We start from the raw sequence: 18,299 nt of genomic DNA, 5'->3' as shown, positions 1-18,299 counted from the left end.
ACACATATCTCTATATCAAACACACTTAGATAAGATATTTGCTTCTTCCATGGACCTCTGTTACACACCATCCTGGAGTCCAGTAAACACTGTACCAGCAATGAAATCCAGAATTTAAGTTCATCCAAGTGAAGTTGTTTTAGTATCCTTCTTTTTGTTTTGTTGATATTTTATCATTGTTGATTTTCTTCACGATATTTTTCACATGGCATAGTGGCAAATAGTAACTTCCAGAGATGTGGATGAGAATTTGTATTATTTGTATTTTCACTAGACAAGTCCTGATGACATTTGTCTTGATGCCCTCAAATCATAATCCCAATTTGGTACTGGTATTGTGATTTGTTATTATAAATGTGGGTTTTCCATATAAGAATGTGAAAGAAAGTGATTAAAGTAGGTTCCATGAGTTTACCTTTTCTCTAATGTCAGGACTGTGAAGGTTGTTGATTGTGAAAATACCAGGTAATTGTGACTTGCCCTTTTCCAGTAAGACTCTTTTTTTAATATTTTTAATTTTTTTGTCTTTATTTTTTTAATATTACATTAAAAAATTATGAGGTCCTCATATGCTCCCCACCCCCCTCACCCCACTCCTCCCCCATAACAACAATCTCCTCAATCATCATGAGACATTCATTGCATTTGGTGAATACATCTCTGAGCACTGCTGCACCTCATGGTCAGTGGTCTACATCATAGCCCACACTCGCTCATATTCCAACCAATGGGCCATGGGAGGACATACAATGTCCGGTAACTGTCCCTGCAGCACCACCCAGGACAACTCCAGGTCCCGAAAGTGCCCCCACATCTCATCTCTTCCTCCCATTCCCTACCCCCAGCAGCCACCATGGCCACTTTCTCCACACCAATGCCACGTTTTCTTCAATTACTAATCACAATAGTTCATGAATAGAATATCAGTAAGTCCACTCTAATCCATACTCTATTCCTCCATCCTGTGGACCTTGGAATGGTTGTGTCCACTCCACATCTATATCAAGAGGTAGTAAGACTCTTATCACAGACTTCATACAAAATCTTATATCTTAAGGGTATTGGCCCTGTGAGGAGGTGCTAACTGGTTGTTGAGAAATAGGACATCTGGGACTAAAGGTGGGATTTTCAGATGGACTTCTTTCTTCTTGGGCATACATCCTAACTGTGTTTCCATGCATTCCTAAAATATTATTTCCTTGTGCCTATTCCCTTCTGGGCAAGTTTACTTCATTTCTCATGGGTCTGAACATATTTCTGAAACGTGAAAGTATCCCTAATGTGAATTAACATGTAGCTTATAAGGAGTGCTTCCTGCAGTGCATGTTTGATTGGGGTGGACAGTATGGCTATAACATCATCAAAACCTCAAAACCTGAGAACAATGTACAAATTAATGGTAGTCAGTATCAGTTTATTAAAAAGTATGAGGTTCAGAAATTGCACAAAGCAGCACTCTACATGTACATGTTCCACAGTGGTCCCACACAGCAAACAAGCAATATGCATATATCCATGGCATCATATGAATATATCCATATAAAACATTCATAAAGAAGATGTAGATGATTTGTAGGTGTGGGAGGAAGGCAGTGGAAAATGGGTGTTTCCCTGGTTGACATGGATCACTGCTCTTTTCTCAGTCTTGCATTTGCTTTCTGTTCACTTCTTAGGTGAGATGTCATCAATGGAAGCCCTTTGGGTGGAAAGAGTCTACGTTTCTTTTAACAGCTGGAGGTGCAGGGAAATTCCTGGGATCATCATGGCCCTGAGTCTTCCAGAATTTGGTATGTAGCACAAGGCATTATCTTATTTTTTTTTGTTTTGCTAACTGCACTGCTAGTCTCCTAAGGAGTACATGGATCTAAAAGAAAGTATTTTTTGTCATGTCAAAGTGCTCTATACACCTGCAATAAGAACAAGGCCTAGAGTAGCACTGTGCCTGGGAGTTTCCTCCTGACAGCCTTCATGTTACTCAAATGTGGCCACTCTCACAGCCAAACTCAGCATGTAGATGCAGTGCATTCCCCGCAGTGTGGGACATGACACCCGGGGATGAGCCTCCCTGGCACCGAGGGATCACTACCACATACCAGCTGAAGATGCAACTAGAAAATGACCTTGAATTAAAGGTTCAATACGGATCAGCAGAATATCCCTGTCTACATATAATAACATGACTTCAAAATGCTGTTTGACCTAATGTGAGGGGGAAATGGAAAGGAGAAATGAGATTATAAGGCTATGAGTCTCTAAAAAAGAGTCTGGAGGTTGTCAGAAGGAATGCCCTTATGCACAACTGAGCAGAGTCTAAGAGACAGATAAAGTAGATACAACCCCAGGTGGTTCTTTTGAGGGATAAAGAGACCCACGGGTTCTATGGTCATGGCAGATGGGGTTCACTGCCATGGCAGATGGCCCTTCTTTGGAGCTGGTGTTTCTGCATGATGGAATTGGACTCGGAGGGGATCTCTTCTCACAAGACTTGCATGCTACTTTATTGGAATTGTAGTTGGTGCTGGGGTTTAAGATATATTTAGGGGATTTCAATCTCTGGACTGATAATAAGACACCCAGGCCCAGAGCCTCAACAGACTTCAGCTCCTACACTCTGATTTATTGGACTTACCCCACTCAGCTAACATGGAGTTGAAGAAGGTCAACCACCACACCATGGAGCCTAGAGTGCCTACAACTGAAAGCAGGAGGATTGCATCCAGTATCCATGTGGAATCTAAGCCCCCACTTGACATAGATGTGCAATGGACACAACCAATCCAATGTCCATAGAGAAAATGTGGAATGGGTGTGGGAAGGGTAGCCATGGTGGCTGCTGGGTTTGGGGAATGGGAGGAAAAGATGAGATGTGGAGGCGTTTTCGGGACGTGGAGTTGTCCTGGGTGGTGCTTCACGGACAACTACGGGACATTGTAGATCCCCCCAGGGCCCACTGGATGGAACGTGGGAGAGTGTGGGCTATGATGTGGACCATTGACTACGGGGTGCAGTGATGTTCAGAGATGTACTTACTGGGTGCAATGGATGTCTCATGATGATGGGAGAGAGTGTTGCTGTGGGGGTGTGGGGGGTGGGGGCAGTGGGGATGATTGGGACCTCATATTTTTTTAATGTAATTTTTAAAAATAAATAATTAAAAAAAAAAAATGTTCTTCCCAGGTCCACTCTTGGGTGTCTGGCCTCTTTTCCATAATCAATGGTATGATTGTTGATTCTCCAGAGATTGACACTATCTGCACTCATGACATGTACTCACTCCAGCCTGCAAGTTGAAACTTCTAGACTGTAACATAGTGCTTGGATCGATGATGACACCCTAATCAGCATCCCTTGGAAAAGCTGAACAAAATGAGTGAGAAATCCCTTCCGTGTCCTCTCATCGAACTGAGGTCCAGCACATTGTCTCTTCTAAGTCACTATATGAATGAGGGACACACGCATTCCACGGGTGGTCTGCCCTTCTGGCCCAGACCTTTTGCTGTGGGTGTCTATGATCTTCCAGGCACTAGAGAGATTCCATTTTACACATAACCTTAGCTAAGATATTTTTTGACATTGGGATCATGATGATGTCCATCTTCCCAATCAGTAGTCATGCCTAGTGAACTGGTTGCTGTGGATTTATTGAGCGAATTTATGACAACATAGCTTGAGTCTGAAGACTCTTTTAAGATCTTCACGTAATCCTCTTCTACCTATGTCTAGCAGATGGAAAAGAGGTTTTTTAGTCATTGAATAGCACATTAGGTCAAGGATTTTGCACTGATTTCCAAGTTCATGTCATTTCATGAGGAATTAGAGTGCCAATGATGTTTGGGTTGAATTAATGGGAATAATTGATGGGAATGTTTACATCTCATCTAGAGCATTGCGAGAATCCTGTGAAAAGGTGTCATTATTAGTTTACTCTTGACCTCAAAAAGATATGGAGTTGGGGAGTGGATGTGGCTCAAGCGGTTGTGGGCCAGCTTCCCACATGGGAGGTCCCAGGCTTGGTTCCTAGTGCCTCTCCCCAAAAAACAACAAATAAAACAAAAACAAACACAAACAAACAAAATAAATGAAAAAAACAACTCAGGAGAGCCATTGTGGCTCAGTGGTTGAGTGCTGGTTTCCCACATATGAGGTCCTGAGTTCAGTCCCCAGCCCCTAGTACCTCAAACAAACAAACAAACAAACAACAACAAAACTACCACCATTGTGGGTGAGATGAAGTAGGAAACAGGGCCCATTGCTCCTGAAATGATTAGATGTCTTTGAAACAGTTTAATGGCTGGATATTCCTCGTTTTGCCATAGCTGTTGTATACAACTCTCTTCATAATGGAAGTATATAGAGATGGTCCTGTAATGGAATGTTTAAAATCCAGGCATATGGGAACTTGGTTATATGGCTTTGATTTACATATATTGTCTATTTCACAGTAATAAGCATCATCCTTTTCTTCATAGATCATCGAGGAAATCCCATGATCTTATATAACCACCTGCCAATATTTTAGCAAGCTTAGGCTGCAAATCCTTCCTGAATCCTACCACTCCCCAAGCATGCTAGTGTTCATATTTAAGAGGTTTATGTTTTTATTTTTGAAGAAAGGCCCCATATCATCACTCATATTTATCTAATTCATGCACTCTGGGGATGTTTGATTTATCTATGCCAGTAGGTGCTAAGAGGGGTTTGGAGTACAGATGTCAAAGTACCAGGCATTAAAACTGATTTTTAAATCCTCCCAGACTCGCTTATGATAGTTACCTTTTCCTTTCAATTATTGTTGTTGATTTTATTGGTGAAATATATCATGTGTATTAGGAGAGCGCGAGCAATACCTTGCCAACATAGGCTCAAGATGTTTATATGTTCATATGTTCTGGACACATGTCCCATTGATGATTTTTTGCCTCCCTTCAGCCCATGAGGTCTCCTGTTGGAATTATAACTTTTGTTCCTGAAGGTTTCTCTTGTGCTGACCTGATTGTCATACCAATGAAAATTTAGATGTGTGACTTTATGTTTCCTCCACGTTCATGCCATTGAAGCCCATTGCTTAATTAACTATATATTTGGGATTTGCTCCATTTCCAGTATAAGAAAATTATAGCATGGACCTTTTGTATACAAATGAAGCAATTCCTCAGGATTCTATCTTGGCCCTGGAAAGTGAGGGCTTCATTGTCACGTACTTCATTGTCATGAGGTTAAGGTTAGAGTTGGCTCCATGAGATGGACACTCCCTGCTGAGTGGCCTAGTATTGTGCATGAGCCCCAATTCATCCCTAAAATGTTCTTTCCTGGTGTTTGCTGATTCACTTCTGGTTAGTAAAAGGCACTACTACACAAATGAATTAAAACATGTGATGAGTGAGAATGCATGATATCAATAGGTGTGCTTTCCTGAAAGGCACAGGTGGAGTATCAAGGGAATGTGTCATTCATCATCTCCCAAGTTGGTCAAGGTCAGGAGATTGATGGTTGAAACCATAGATTTTCTGAAGGTTTCCACAGTTGTAATCCAGGGAAATGTAGAGAAAGAATGCTTTTGTAGCAATCATAATACCTTCAAAGCTACATACCTAAACCTGCACATAAAACATATCGTTATAGCTACATACATATGCAATGATTCCTCACCAATGTACATAAAAATAGTTGAAGTCAATACAGTGCAGATGCAGCATATAAGCAATGTAAAATTTGGGGTTGTGGGTTTTGAGTGAGATCCTGTGTAAGTTTCTGAGGCATATGTTTGTTTTCTCTGCCCTTCTCTGTTGCAGTTGCCTATGAATGAATGCCATTTTGAGAAGATTCTCTGCTTCTCTTCACACGTGTAGATATTTGGGAGCCTCTGAAAGTGCTGAGGACCAGAGTCCTCTGGAAGCTGGTAGATGGCTTGCTGGTAAGCATTTTGTTTTCCTTACCAAACATGCAGATATTCCTCCCAGGATTACAAAGTGCTAAAGGAACTTTGTCTTTTGCTGTCACTAAGGTGTGCAGGCAACCATTCACTTCTTGAGTGCCTTGTCTTTCCTCCCTGCTCAATGACCTGACTCCAGAAACTCCAGGGTGCTGAGCAGGGTGGGCTCATGAGCTCTTCACCTCCCACTCATAGCTTTAAAACTCCATGGTGTAGGAAAGTGCTTAGGTGGATGAATCACCCCAAATATATATTTCTTGGAAAAGCTGATCTAAATGCATCTAAATCCCTACTGTCTACTCTCCTTGCACAGAGCTCCTGCATGTTGACTTAGTCAAGGAGTCTCTGTGTGAGAGGCCACTCCACATGCTCCCTTCATGCTCAAATCCATGCTTGTCAATTTGGATGTCTCCAGCCAACTTTGCCCTAGAAAGATTTGGATTTACACCTGGCCGTGATGAGGGAATTTCTTATGGAACATCTCCTTGGTGACGGCATTATTTTTAGCAATTGCAGAGTTTCGTAGATTTGGTTGGTGAGGATTTGGGAGGGAACTTATGGTACCACAGTGTCGGCCCATGCAGGTCCCTTAATCCTCATATACGCTTCACCTACTCACCTCTAGGAGAAGTATGGCAGGTTGGTAATGTCATGTTGAGAGCTTAAGGAAAATAGTTTTTCACCTTTTCCTAGGTTTCTTCACATGATGATTAAATTTGTGTGACAGTGGTATTGAAAAGATCAAATGAGGGCCAGGGATTTAGATGTTTTGAAACAACTTGCAAACATTGCCAGAATACTGGAAAATTATGTTTGATGAGTAATGTCATCGAAACATAATGAAAATGTTTTGGCAGCTCTTCAGCCATATGGGAAAGAACAGGCAGTGGCTTATGAAATGATGGATGCATTATAAGTGGCTTATCAGCTTGGTTCTCCATAAAATATCAGAGGTTTCCTATGGATTTCTATGGGAATTATAGTTTCCATTCAATGGTGTCTAGAAAGGCCTGTTTAATTGTATGTGAGGATGAGCATTTTGGTAGATTTCTTTAGTTTACTTAATGTGTGCATTCCATACAATTCAGCCCGAGTATTCCCTCCACTGGGTATGGAAGTGATCCAGGTTCAGATTCACTGGCTCTCCATTAGCTCCCACCCTACTTTTGGAAATCCTGTGACCAAAATGTGGGGCCTTGAGCATTTTGTTTCCTAAGTAAAGGTGTTTCTCAAGAAATCTCCCATTTCACCTGCATCCGTATTGGGCCAATACCCTTAAGTGGAGTTTTAATTTTTCTAACCCTGTCTTGCCGGTAGCTGTGCAAAATCAGTGATTCATGAAATCAAGAATTGAAGGCAGGTTTTCAGTTCATCCAATATTCCCTGTATGGAGTTGCCTTGAAGTTGTTGTTTCCTTATCATGGTTGATCTTGTTGATGACATATTTCATGAGGTTTAGGTGCCATCCTATTAAGATATGCGTGGGGGATGCAGGCCTAGTATTTTCCGTAGACAAGAGATGGAGTTTTATGGCTTTTTACCCCCTCAGCTCATGGGAATCTATGTGGGTATTTGTGTTTGGGTGTAAATGTCAGGGTACTTGAGTACAGACATGAAAACGTTACAGATAAAGATTTTAGTGTGTTATGTTTCTTACATTCATTACATGGAAAAACATTTTGTTAAAAATTCCGAATATTTGGGGATTTCCCTATTTCAGTAAAAGTTGTAACATGCATCATCCTGATTACAAATTTACCATTTGAAATAGGGTTCTGTATTGCTTAAAGTGCAGTTTATTTTCATTTTTTGAATGTGCCCACATCTTGAATGATGTATGAGATCTGTTAGATGAAATTCATGTTTTCTTGTCTATGATTCTGGGATTCCCCATCTTATGCCTGACTTTTAACTTTGTGCTGATTGGTGCTTTCTTACTACCTCATTCATTTCTATAAGTGGCCAAGTCATTGCTACAAGATATAATTCTAATTTACATTTAGGAAGAATGCCCATTAACTGTGGTTGTGCCCAATGAGTAAGAGTAGCCAAAAAGCAAGGGTTATGTGGCATGTTTCTGCCTCTAAAGTTGGTCGAAATAGACAGATTGAGGATTGCAGGTTTTGAGTTCCAGGAGCATGATATCAGCTTTGGGATCTGTTAATTGTACATCAGTAAAATTTTCTGTGACAGTGCAAGACCCTTACTATATCATGCCTACCTACAAAGGTGCAGCATATCTAAGGGTATATCTAGGTATACACATACATGCATAGCTGCAGGAAGAAAATAAAATGTAGATGCATGAAGGGAAACTCGAAATTCTGAGTTTATTCTGGTCCTCATTCTCCTGAGTATTGTAGTCATGTTTGTATTTGTTTTCTGGGCACTTCTGAGGTGGAATTGGCAGGGAATGAATGCCATGTGAACATGGCACATGACGGTAGGCATTTTATTTTCCTAAATTACAGATATTCTCCTAATAATAGGTCTACTTCCAGGGACCTCTTACTTGCCATATCATAAATAGCATGCTGAGATTCAGTCCTTGAGGGTCATTGGTCTTCTCCATGATCAGTGACTCGGCACTGATAATCCAGTGTCAGTAAATGTTTAAAGATATCTGCTGTCTGAATGCCATGCCTGGAGTTTTAAAATTGGACAGTCTGTGCCTGGATCGATGATGACACCCTCAAAGCATTCCTTGGAAGCTGAACAAAATGAGTGAGAACTCTACACCCTCACCTCTCATCGAGCTGAGGTCCAGTACGTTGCCTCTTTCCTATGCGTATGTGAGTGAGGGGCAGTTTCCGTGTGTTCCCTTTCATGCTCCCACCCAGTGAAGGAACCTTTCACACGCCTCCAGCCCTCAGTCACAAGAAAGAAGTGGTTTTCCCATGGCCTGAATACAGGGCCCCTCGTGATGGGGGCTCTCTGAGGGCAAGGCTCCCCACACATACACAGAATATGTGCATTGTGGGTGTGGGTTTGTAACATCATTCTATGAAGGTACAAGTTGCTGAATTCTGGGAGAAGGACTGCAGGTCCATGGCAGAATTAGAGTGTTAAGGCCATAGAGTTTGGAATATTTTAAAATTTCATTTTGTGAGTAAATATGTGTGCCCACATGATGATGTAAATTAAATTGAAGTAGTGTCATGAATGGCTGAAAACCTCTTTCAGGCCCTCCAGAACACATTGAGGGTAGAGCATGTTGCTTCTGCATCACCAGTGCAAGGGATTCACTTTACTGCGGGACTTGTAGGGTAAATAAGAATAAACCAGGGAGGAGTGCTCCTGTAATAATGCATGTTCAATTGATTCTGTGGAATTTTGTAGGTTTTCTATGGTTTCTCTAGGTTGAATAATCATGCCTCCTTTTGCCTGGAATGGAATGTTCTAAGTGCTATGTGCCCACGCATTTCAAGGTATTGTCTTCCTTTACTCCCAGCCCATATTCTGGAGAGATAAACATGACATTTCCCTTATTGGAGTGGCAGTGGCCCATCGTCCCTCCACTTCAATATACCAATTTTTTAGAGTCTCTAATCTAAATATCTGGTGTTCCTCTTGCCCCTGCCCATAGTCCATTTCCTAAAGGAAAGTGTGTTTTAGTAAAGGCTCGTTTGACATGCATCTCTACATCAAAAGTACCTTAAGGGAGTGGCTCAAGCAGTTGAGTGCCTTATTCCCACATGGGAGATAGCAGGTTCAGTTCCCAGTGCCTTTTAAAAAGAAACAAACAGACAAAAAAAAAAAACAAACAAACAAGCAAAACAAATGATAAAACCAACTCAGGAGAGCTGATGTGGCTCAGTGGTTGAGCTCTGGCTTCCCATGTATGAGATTCTGGGTTTAATCCCCGGTCCTGGTACCTCAAAAAATAACAACAACAACAACAACAAAAAACTACCTCAAGAAGATGTTTGCTTCTTCTGTGCAACACTTTTCCACACCTATCTGGAGTCCAGTTACTACAGTCCCACAAATGAAATCCAGAATTTAATTTCATCCACATGTAGTTGTAGTTGCCTTCTTCTGTCCTGTCAGTATAATTGTTTATTTTGTCCACAGTACTTTTCACATGGCATAGTGCCAGATAGTAATGTACAAGATATGGATGAGCAATTGTCACATTTGTATTTCCAGTAGGCAAGCCCTGGTGACATTTGCCTTTATGATCTCAATTCAGGACAACCCAGTTGGTATTACTATTTGTTATTATACATGTTGCTTTTTCTATGGAAAAATGTGGAAGAGAATGGTTAAAATTGGTTTCATGAGTGTGCCTTTTCTCTGCTGTCAGGTTTGTGAAGGTCATTGATTGTGAAAGTGTCGGGTACTTGTGAATTGCCCCTTTTCCAGTTAGGCCCTGATTATGGACTACTCATACGAATTCACCCTGTTCTATCATTATCACTATTGGTTTTATGAGGAGGTGTCATTGACTTGTTGAGAATGAGCACATGTCTGGGAGCAGGTGTGAAATTTTCAGATGGAACCCTTTGCTCCTTGGCCAGATATCCTGGCTGTGCTTCCATTGATCCCAGAAATATCACTTCCTTGTGTGTGTTACCTTCTGGGCAAGTGCATTTCATTTCTTGTGGGTCTAAAGATACTTCTGGAATGTTGAAGTATTTATAATGTTTGTCATCAGCTAGATTATGAGAAGTTGTGTGTCTTGAAGTGCATAGTTGATAGGGGAGGGCAGTGGTGGCCAAATGCATCATCAAAACTTGTGTAGAAGGCACTTAATTTATTAGATGGTATCTGAGTGTAGTGTCAGAGAAATTATACAGTCAAAAGAAGTTATGGGATGCAGAATTTTAAATGCACATATTCCAAAATAGTTCCACACAGCAAACATGCAAACATATTATACCCCTATGCTATCTTACATATGTCCATTTATAATACATCCTTAAAGAGAAGAGAAGATGTAAATGATTTGTAGGTATGGTATGTAAGGCAGTAGATAAATGGGTCTTGCACTGGTTACATTTGATCTTTTACTCTTTTCTCAATCATGTGTTTGTTTTCTGCTCACTTTGCTGGTGGAGATGTCATTGAATGGAAGCCATTCAGATGGAAGGAGTGTATATTTGTTTTAATATCCAGATGTGCACAAAATTTCCTGGAGGCAATATAGCCTCACATCTTCTAGAACTCAGCTGGTAGCTTATGGCAATTAGAATTATTTTTCTAGCTAAATGTACTGCTAGTCTCCTATGGAATGGATAGAACTAAAAGAAATGATTTTGTCTTGTCAAAACGCCATGCCTATCCCAGTTCTTGGAACAATTCAAGACTGCTCAGGCTATGGCTCAGTTGGCAGCTCAGCATTCTCAATCTGGAAGCACCACCACCTCCTCTTGGGACGTGAGGTCGACCACACATTCCCCATTGCTGGTGCAGTATGATTTGAAGAACCCAAATGATTCAACAGCACACAGCCCTTTTACAAAGTGCCAGGCCTTTACCCCATCTTCAACCATGATGGAGGTGTTCCTTCAGGAGAAACCAATTGCAGTGGCTACATCTACAGCCGCACCTCCACCCCCCTCTTCTCCTTTGCCGAGCAAATCCACCTTGGCTCCACAGATGTCTCCTGGATCTTCAGATAACCAGTCCTCCAGCCCACAGCCAGCTCAGCAAAAACTGAAACAGCAGAAGAAAAAAGCTTCCTTGACTTCAAAGATTCCTGCTTTGGCTGTGGAGATGCCTGGCTCAGCAGATATCTCAGGGCTAAACCTGCAGTTTGGGGCATTGCAGTTTGGGTCAGAGCCTGTCCTTTCTGATTATGAGTCTACCCCCACCACGAGCGCCTCTTCAAGCCAGGCTCCAAGTAGCCTGTATACCAGCATGGCCAGTGAATCTTCATCCACAATTTCATCTAACCAGAGTCAGGAGTCCGGTTATCAGAGTGGCCCATTCAGTCAACAACCTATACCTCCCAAAATAGTGCTCAGGGCCCACTGTACGAACAGAGATCCACACAGACTCGGCGATACCCCAGCTCCATCTCTTCGTCACCCCAAAAGGACCTGTCTCAGGCAAAGAATGGCTTCAGTTCTGTGCAGGCCATGCAGTTACAGACCACGCAATCTGTTGAAGGTGCTACAGGTTCTGTAGTGAAATCTGACTCACCTTCCACTTCAAGCATCCCTCCTCTCAATGAAACAGTATCTGCAGCTTCCTTACTGACAACAACCAATCAGCACTCATCCTCCTTGGGTGGCTTGAGCCACAGTGAGGAGATTCCAAATACTACCACCACACAACATAGCAGCACGTTATCTACTCAGCAGAATACCCTTTCATCATCAACATCTTTTGGGTGCACTTCAACATCCACTCTTTTGCACACAAGCAAATCTCCATTCTTCCTCCAGCACTTTCTCCACCTCGTCTAGTACAGTCTCTGCACCTCCTCCAGTGGTCAGTGTCTCCTCCAGTCTCAATAGTGGCAGTAGCCTGGGACTCAGCCTAGGCAGCAACTCTACCGTCACAGCCTCCACTCGCAGTTCAGTTGCTACGACTTCAGGAAAAGCTCCTCCCAACCTCCCTCCTGAGGTCCCGCCGTTGCCTAATCCATATATTATGGCTCCAGGGCTGTTACATGCCTTCCTGCCACAAGTATATGGTTATGATGACTTGCAGATGCTTCAGACAAGATTTCCTTTGGATTACTACAGCATCCCATTCCCCACACCTACCACTCCACTGACTGGGAGGGATGGTAGCCTGGCCAGCAACCCTTATTCTGGTGACCTCACAAAGTTCGGCCGTGGGGATGCCTGCTCCCCAGCCCCGGCCACAACCTTGGCCCAACCCCAACAGAACCAGATGCAGACTCACCACACCACGCAGCAGACATTCCTGAACCCGGTGCTGCCTCCTGGCTACAGTTACACCAGCCTGCCATACTACACAGGGGTCCCGGGCCTCCCTAGCACCTTCCAGTATGGGCCTGCTGTGTTCCCTGTGGCTCCTACCTCTTCCAAGCAGCATGGTGTGAATGTCAGTGTGAATGCATCAGCCACCCCTTTCCAACAGCCAAGTGGATATGGGTCTCATGGATACAACACTGGTGTATCAGTCACCTCCAGTAACACAGGCGTGCCAGACATCTCGGGTTCTGTGTACTCCAAAACCCAGCAGTCCTTTGAGAAACAAGGTTTTCATTCCGGTACTCCTGCTGCCTCCTTCAACTTGCCTTCAGCCCTAGGAAGTGGGGGGCCCATCAATCCGGCCACAGCTGCTGCCTACCCACCTGCCCCCTTTATGCACATTCTGACCCCCCATCAGCAGCCGCACTCCCAGATTCTTCATCACCTGCAGCAGGATGGACAGACGGGCAGTGGGCAACGTAGCCAGACCAGCTCCATCCCGCAGAAGCCCCAGACCAACAAGTCTGCCTACAACAGCTACAGCTGGGGGGTCAACTGAGGCCCTGGGCCTCTTCTCTTGGCCCCATCTTCTGAGAGGGTTACCCAGCCCGGCAACTATGGAAACAGCATCTAAGAGAAAAAGGAATGTTGGGGGGGTTCCGCTGCCCCCACCCCCAGCGGAGCTCCCCATGCCTCAGCTTCATGTCTGTCCCATTCCCATACCATCCCCCACCCTGTTGTATGTATTATAGGATTTGTAATTTTTTTTTCCTTGTTTTTTTTCCCTTTCTTTCCTCGTCCTCTTCCGCTCCCCTACCTCTTGCATTTAAGATTATGAAACTTTGCTGGGGGCCCTGCCCTTCCTTCTCCTCCTCCTGTTCACCCTGGTGGTGTGTGGGTGAGATGGGGAGGTGGGACCCTCAAATATATATCAGCCCAACACCCCTAAGTCTCCTCCTTTATTATTAGGAAAACAAAACAACAACAAAAAAAATGGTGTCATGAGTATGAACAGCATTTGTCAGATGAATTAGTTGAAGTGTTGTTTTTTTTTTGTACTGTGTCCTCAAATTTAATGGATTAATGTGTCTTGTATATATAAAAAGAAAACCTCTAAAAAAAAACAAAAACGCCATGCCTAAGACTCACTACTTGAGTGTCTTGCCTCTTACCCATAATCAGTGGTATGGTTTGGGATGCTCAGGGGACCGACATATATTTGCACCCATGACCCCTGCATACCTAGCCTGCCACTTAAAACTTCTAGACTGTGCCTGGGTGGATGATGGCACCCTAACATGCATTTCTTGGAAAAGCTGAACACCTGAGTGAGAAATCCCTACCATCTCCTCGCATCAAATCGAGGTCCAGCACGTCATCTCTAAGTTACTCTATGAGTGAGGGACACACACGTTCCAGGGGTGGTCTGCCCCCCCTGGCCCAGGCCTTTTCACTGTGGTGTCTGTGGTCTTCAGGGCAGTAGAGAGATTCGGTTTTACACACATGGAAGATATCACAGGGAAGATATCACTTGGGCCTAGATCATCCCTGAGGTCCATCTTCCCAGTCAATAGTCACAATCAATGAATTGGTTGTTGGGGATTTACTGAGGAAGTTTTAACACCATATTTTGAGTCTGAACAGGGACTTAAGACCTTCGTGTGGTCCACTGCTTTGTAATACACTTCAAGATCTGGAAGCATGAGTCTCCTGGCTTCAGTCTTCTTTTTGGGGATGCTTTTGTCTATTTGGGACCCCTTTCCCTTCCAAATAAATTTGATAATTGACTTTTCTATTTCTGTAAAGTAGGTGTTGCAATTTTGATTGGTATTGTGTTGACTTTATAAATCAGTTTGAACCAAGCCAAGGTCCACAGGAAGGAGGAATACAGTAAGGATTAGAGTGGACTTAATGATATTCTATTCATGAACTATTGTGGTTAATAATCGAGAAAATGTGGCATTGCTGTGGAAAAAGTGGCCATGGTGGCTGCTGGGTGCGGGGAATGGGAGGAAGAGACGAGATGTGGAGGCATTTTCAGGACTTGGAGTTGTCCTGAGTGGTGCTGCAGGGACAATTGCCGGACATTCTGTGTCCTTCCATGGCCCACTGGATGGAACGTGGGAGAGTGTGGACTATGGTGTGGAACACAAGACATGAGGTGCAGCGATGCCCAGAGATGTACTCACCAGATGCAATGGATGTGTCGTGATGATGGGGGAGAGTGTTACTGTGGGGGGAGTGGTGGGGTGGGGGCGGTGGGGGTGAATGGGGACCTCATATTTTTTTAATGTAATATTTTTTTAAAAAATGAATAAATTGAGTAGAATTTGAAAAAATAAATAAATCAGTTTGGGTAGAATTGACACCTCCACGATGTTTAGTCTTCCAATCCATTAACACAGAATGCTCTTCCATTTTATTAGGTCTTCTTTGATTTCTTTTAGCAGTGTTTTATAGTTTTCTGAGTATATATCCTTTACATTTCTGGTTAAACTAATACCTAGATTTTTGAGTGTTTTTGTTGTTACTGTAAATGGAATTTTCTTTTCTTGATTTCCTTCGTCAGTTGCTCATTACTAGTATATACAAACACTACTGATTTTTGCGTGTTGATCTTCAATCCTTCTACTTTGCTGAATCTTTATTCTAATAGCTTTGTTGTAGATATTTTGGTATTTTCTAAATATGGGATCATGTCATCTGTGAATAGTGAGAGTTCTACTTCATCTTTTCCAATTTGGATACCTTTTAATTTCCTTCCTTCCTTCCTTCCTTCCTTCCTTCCTTCCTTCCTTCCTTCCTTCCTTCCTTCCTTCCTTCCTTCCTTCCTTCCTTCCTTCCTTCCTTCCTTCCTTCCTTCCTCCCTCCCTCCCTCCCTCCCTCCCTCCCTCCCTCCCTCCCTCCCTCCCTTCGTCCTTCCTTTCTTTTTCCTATTGCTCTAGCTAGAACTTCTAGCACAATGGGGAATAACAGTGGTGACAGTGGGCATCCTTGTCTTGTTCCTGATCTTAGAGGGAAAGCTTTCAACCTCTCACCATTGAGCATGATGTTGGCTAGGGGATTTTCATATATGCCCTTTATTATGTTGAAGAACTTTTCCTTCTATACCTAAATTTTGAAGTGTTTTTATCAAGAGAGGATGCTGGATTTTGTTAAATACCTTTTCTGAATCAATTGAGGTAATCATGTGTTATTTTTTCCTTAAAGATTTTAAATTAAATTAAAGATTTGTTAATGTGGTTTATTATATTATTTGATTTTCTTATGTTGAACCACACTTGCATACCAGGAATAAAACCCATTTGAATGTGGCGTATAATTCTTTTAATATGCTGTTAGATTCAATTAGCAAGTATTTTGTTGAGAATTTTTGCATCTATGTTCGTAGAGAGATTGGTCTATATTTTTCTTTTCTTGTAGTAGCCTTATTGAGCATTGGTATTAGTGTTATGTTGGCTTCATAAAATGTGTTCGGTAATTTTACTTACTTTTCAATGTCTTGGAAGAGTTTAAGCAACATTGGCGTAAGTTCCTCTCAAAATGTTTAGTTGAATTTGCCTGTAAAGCCATCTGGTCCTGGACTTTTTTTATTGGAAGATTTTTGATGATTGAGTCAATCTCTTTACTTGTGATTGGTTTGTCAAGTTCTTGTATTTCTTGTGACGTCAATGTAGGCTGTTTGTACATTTCTAGGAATTTGTCCATTTCATATAGATTGTCTTAATTTGTTGGCATACCTTTTCACATAATATCCTCTTATGAACCTTCTTATTTCTGTGGGGGCAGTCATAATGCCCCCCTTTCATTCCTGAGTTTTTTTCCCCATCCTCTCTCTTTTTTTTCTTTATAAGTCTATTGAAGGGTTTGTCAACTTGATTGATCTTCTCAAAGAACTAGCTTTTGGTTTTTTAAATTTTCTCTATTGTTTTTTTTTAAAATTTATTTTTAATTGTCTTTTTTTTAAAGATACATAGATTACAAAAAATATTACATTAAAATATATAAGAGATTTTGATATACCCCCCACCACACACCCTCACTTCTCCCATATCAACAACCTCTTTCATCATTGTGGCACATTTATTGCATTTGGTGAATAGATTTTGGAGCACTGCTGCACTGCATGAATTATAATTTACATTATAGTTTATACTTTCCACCATTCCTTCAGCAGGCTATGGCAGGGTATGTAATGTCCAGCATCTGACCCTGCAATATCATTGAGGACAACTCCAAGTCCAAAAAATGCCCCCACATTGTATCTCTTCTTCCCTCTCCCTGCCCTCAGGAACTACTGTGGCCACTGTCTCCACATCTAGTAGAATAACACCAAGTCCACTCTAATCCATATTTTATTCCTTCATCCTGTGGACCCTGGGGTGGTGATGTCTATTCCACCTTTAAATTAAGAGCGGGCTTAGACCCCACATGGCTGATGGATGTGATTCTCCTGTTGCAGTTGTAGGCACTTTTGGTTCCCTGGTGTGGTGGTTTACCATCTTCACCCCCCTGCTAGCTGACCTGGGTAAGTCCAACGAACCAGAGAAAAGGAGTTGCAACTCTGCTGAGGCTCAGGGCCCAACTGGCACGTGGCCAGTCCAGAGATTCAAATCTCCTGAGTATACACCAACCCCAGCACCAGCCGCAGGTTCAGTAAAAGTGACAGAAGAGGCATGTGTAGTAAGATCACATCTGAGTCCAACTCCAACATACTCAGGAGCACAAATTCCAAAGTAGGGCCCACTGACAAGGCACTGAACTCCAGAGCCATCTGCCATGAGTAGAACTTTTGTGTCTCTTTAGCCCTCAGAAGCACCAGTAGCTGGGGTTGTATCTACTTTGGCTATCTCTGGGATCCTGCTGAGACATGCATAAGCACAACCCCTCTGATGACCTCCCAACTCATTTTGAAGTCTCTTAGCCATATAAATTCATTTGTCTTTACCATTTTCCCCTTTTATTCAAGGTATTTTTCTAGTTGCATCACCAGCTCGTGATTAGTAGTAATCCATTGGTGCCAGGGAGGCTCATCCCCAGAAGTCATGCCCCATGCTGGGGAGAAGGTAATGCATTTACATGCTGAGTTTGGTTTAGAGAGTGGCCACATTTCAGCAACATGGAGGCTCTCAGGAGGTAACTCTCTGGTCTCTGGCACCCTGCAGCTCTGGGCCTACTTGAAATTTCAGGCACATCCAGGCTCATAAACATAGTCATCAGTATCAAGGGCTCATCATTGGAGCAGCCTTCTTCATGGCTTTGCCTTTTCACTTGGGGGATTGTTGCTGTTCCATTAGGGACTATGACAGAGCTCCCCTGTCTAGGAACTCAGCACTCCCTCAGTTGTTTGTGACTGTAACTACTATGAAAATACCCAATGAATATCCGAACATTTTTATATACCCCATATACATGCCCTGGAGGACTCCCTCCCAACCAAGTGTCCCCCATCAATAACACCCCACACCAGTGTTCCT

At 42.6% G+C, this 18,299-nt stretch overlaps 1 long non-coding RNA gene, 3 other non-coding genes and 1 pseudogene across 4 annotated transcripts in view; all 5 read left to right on the top strand.

The window, feature by feature from the left end:
- The window catches only part of LOC139438738 (uncharacterized), a 37,279-nt gene that overhangs the window by 1,326 nt on the left and 17,654 nt on the right, over window positions 1-18,299 (top strand). The window contains exons 2-3 of the long non-coding RNA XR_011648505.1: window positions 1,674-1,787; window positions 5,793-5,914. This is a non-coding gene — a long non-coding RNA (uncharacterized lncRNA). The remainder of the gene's footprint in view (window positions 1-1,673; window positions 1,788-5,792; window positions 5,915-18,299) is intronic.
- Window positions 3,318-3,411, top strand: LOC111763420 (small nucleolar RNA SNORD116). The gene has a single exon (XR_002796298.1). It is a non-coding gene; the product is annotated as a small nucleolar RNA SNORD116 (small nucleolar RNA).
- On the top strand, window positions 8,607-8,697 carry LOC111758679 (small nucleolar RNA SNORD116). The gene has a single exon (XR_002796305.1). It is a non-coding gene; the product is annotated as a small nucleolar RNA SNORD116 (small nucleolar RNA).
- Window positions 8,653-13,452, top strand: LOC101417468 (ubiquitin-associated protein 2-like pseudogene; annotated as a pseudogene).
- LOC111763445 (small nucleolar RNA SNORD116) lies at window positions 14,099-14,191 on the top strand. Its single transcript, XR_002796319.1, has one exon. It is a non-coding gene; the product is annotated as a small nucleolar RNA SNORD116 (small nucleolar RNA).

The sequence above is a fragment of the Dasypus novemcinctus genome, chromosome 3 (genome assembly GCF_030445035.2).
Source record: "Dasypus novemcinctus isolate mDasNov1 chromosome 3, mDasNov1.1.hap2, whole genome shotgun sequence".
NCBI classification, from domain to species: Eukaryota; Metazoa; Chordata; class Mammalia; order Cingulata; family Dasypodidae; genus Dasypus; species Dasypus novemcinctus.
This window is presented reverse-complemented; position numbering and strand designations above follow the sequence as displayed.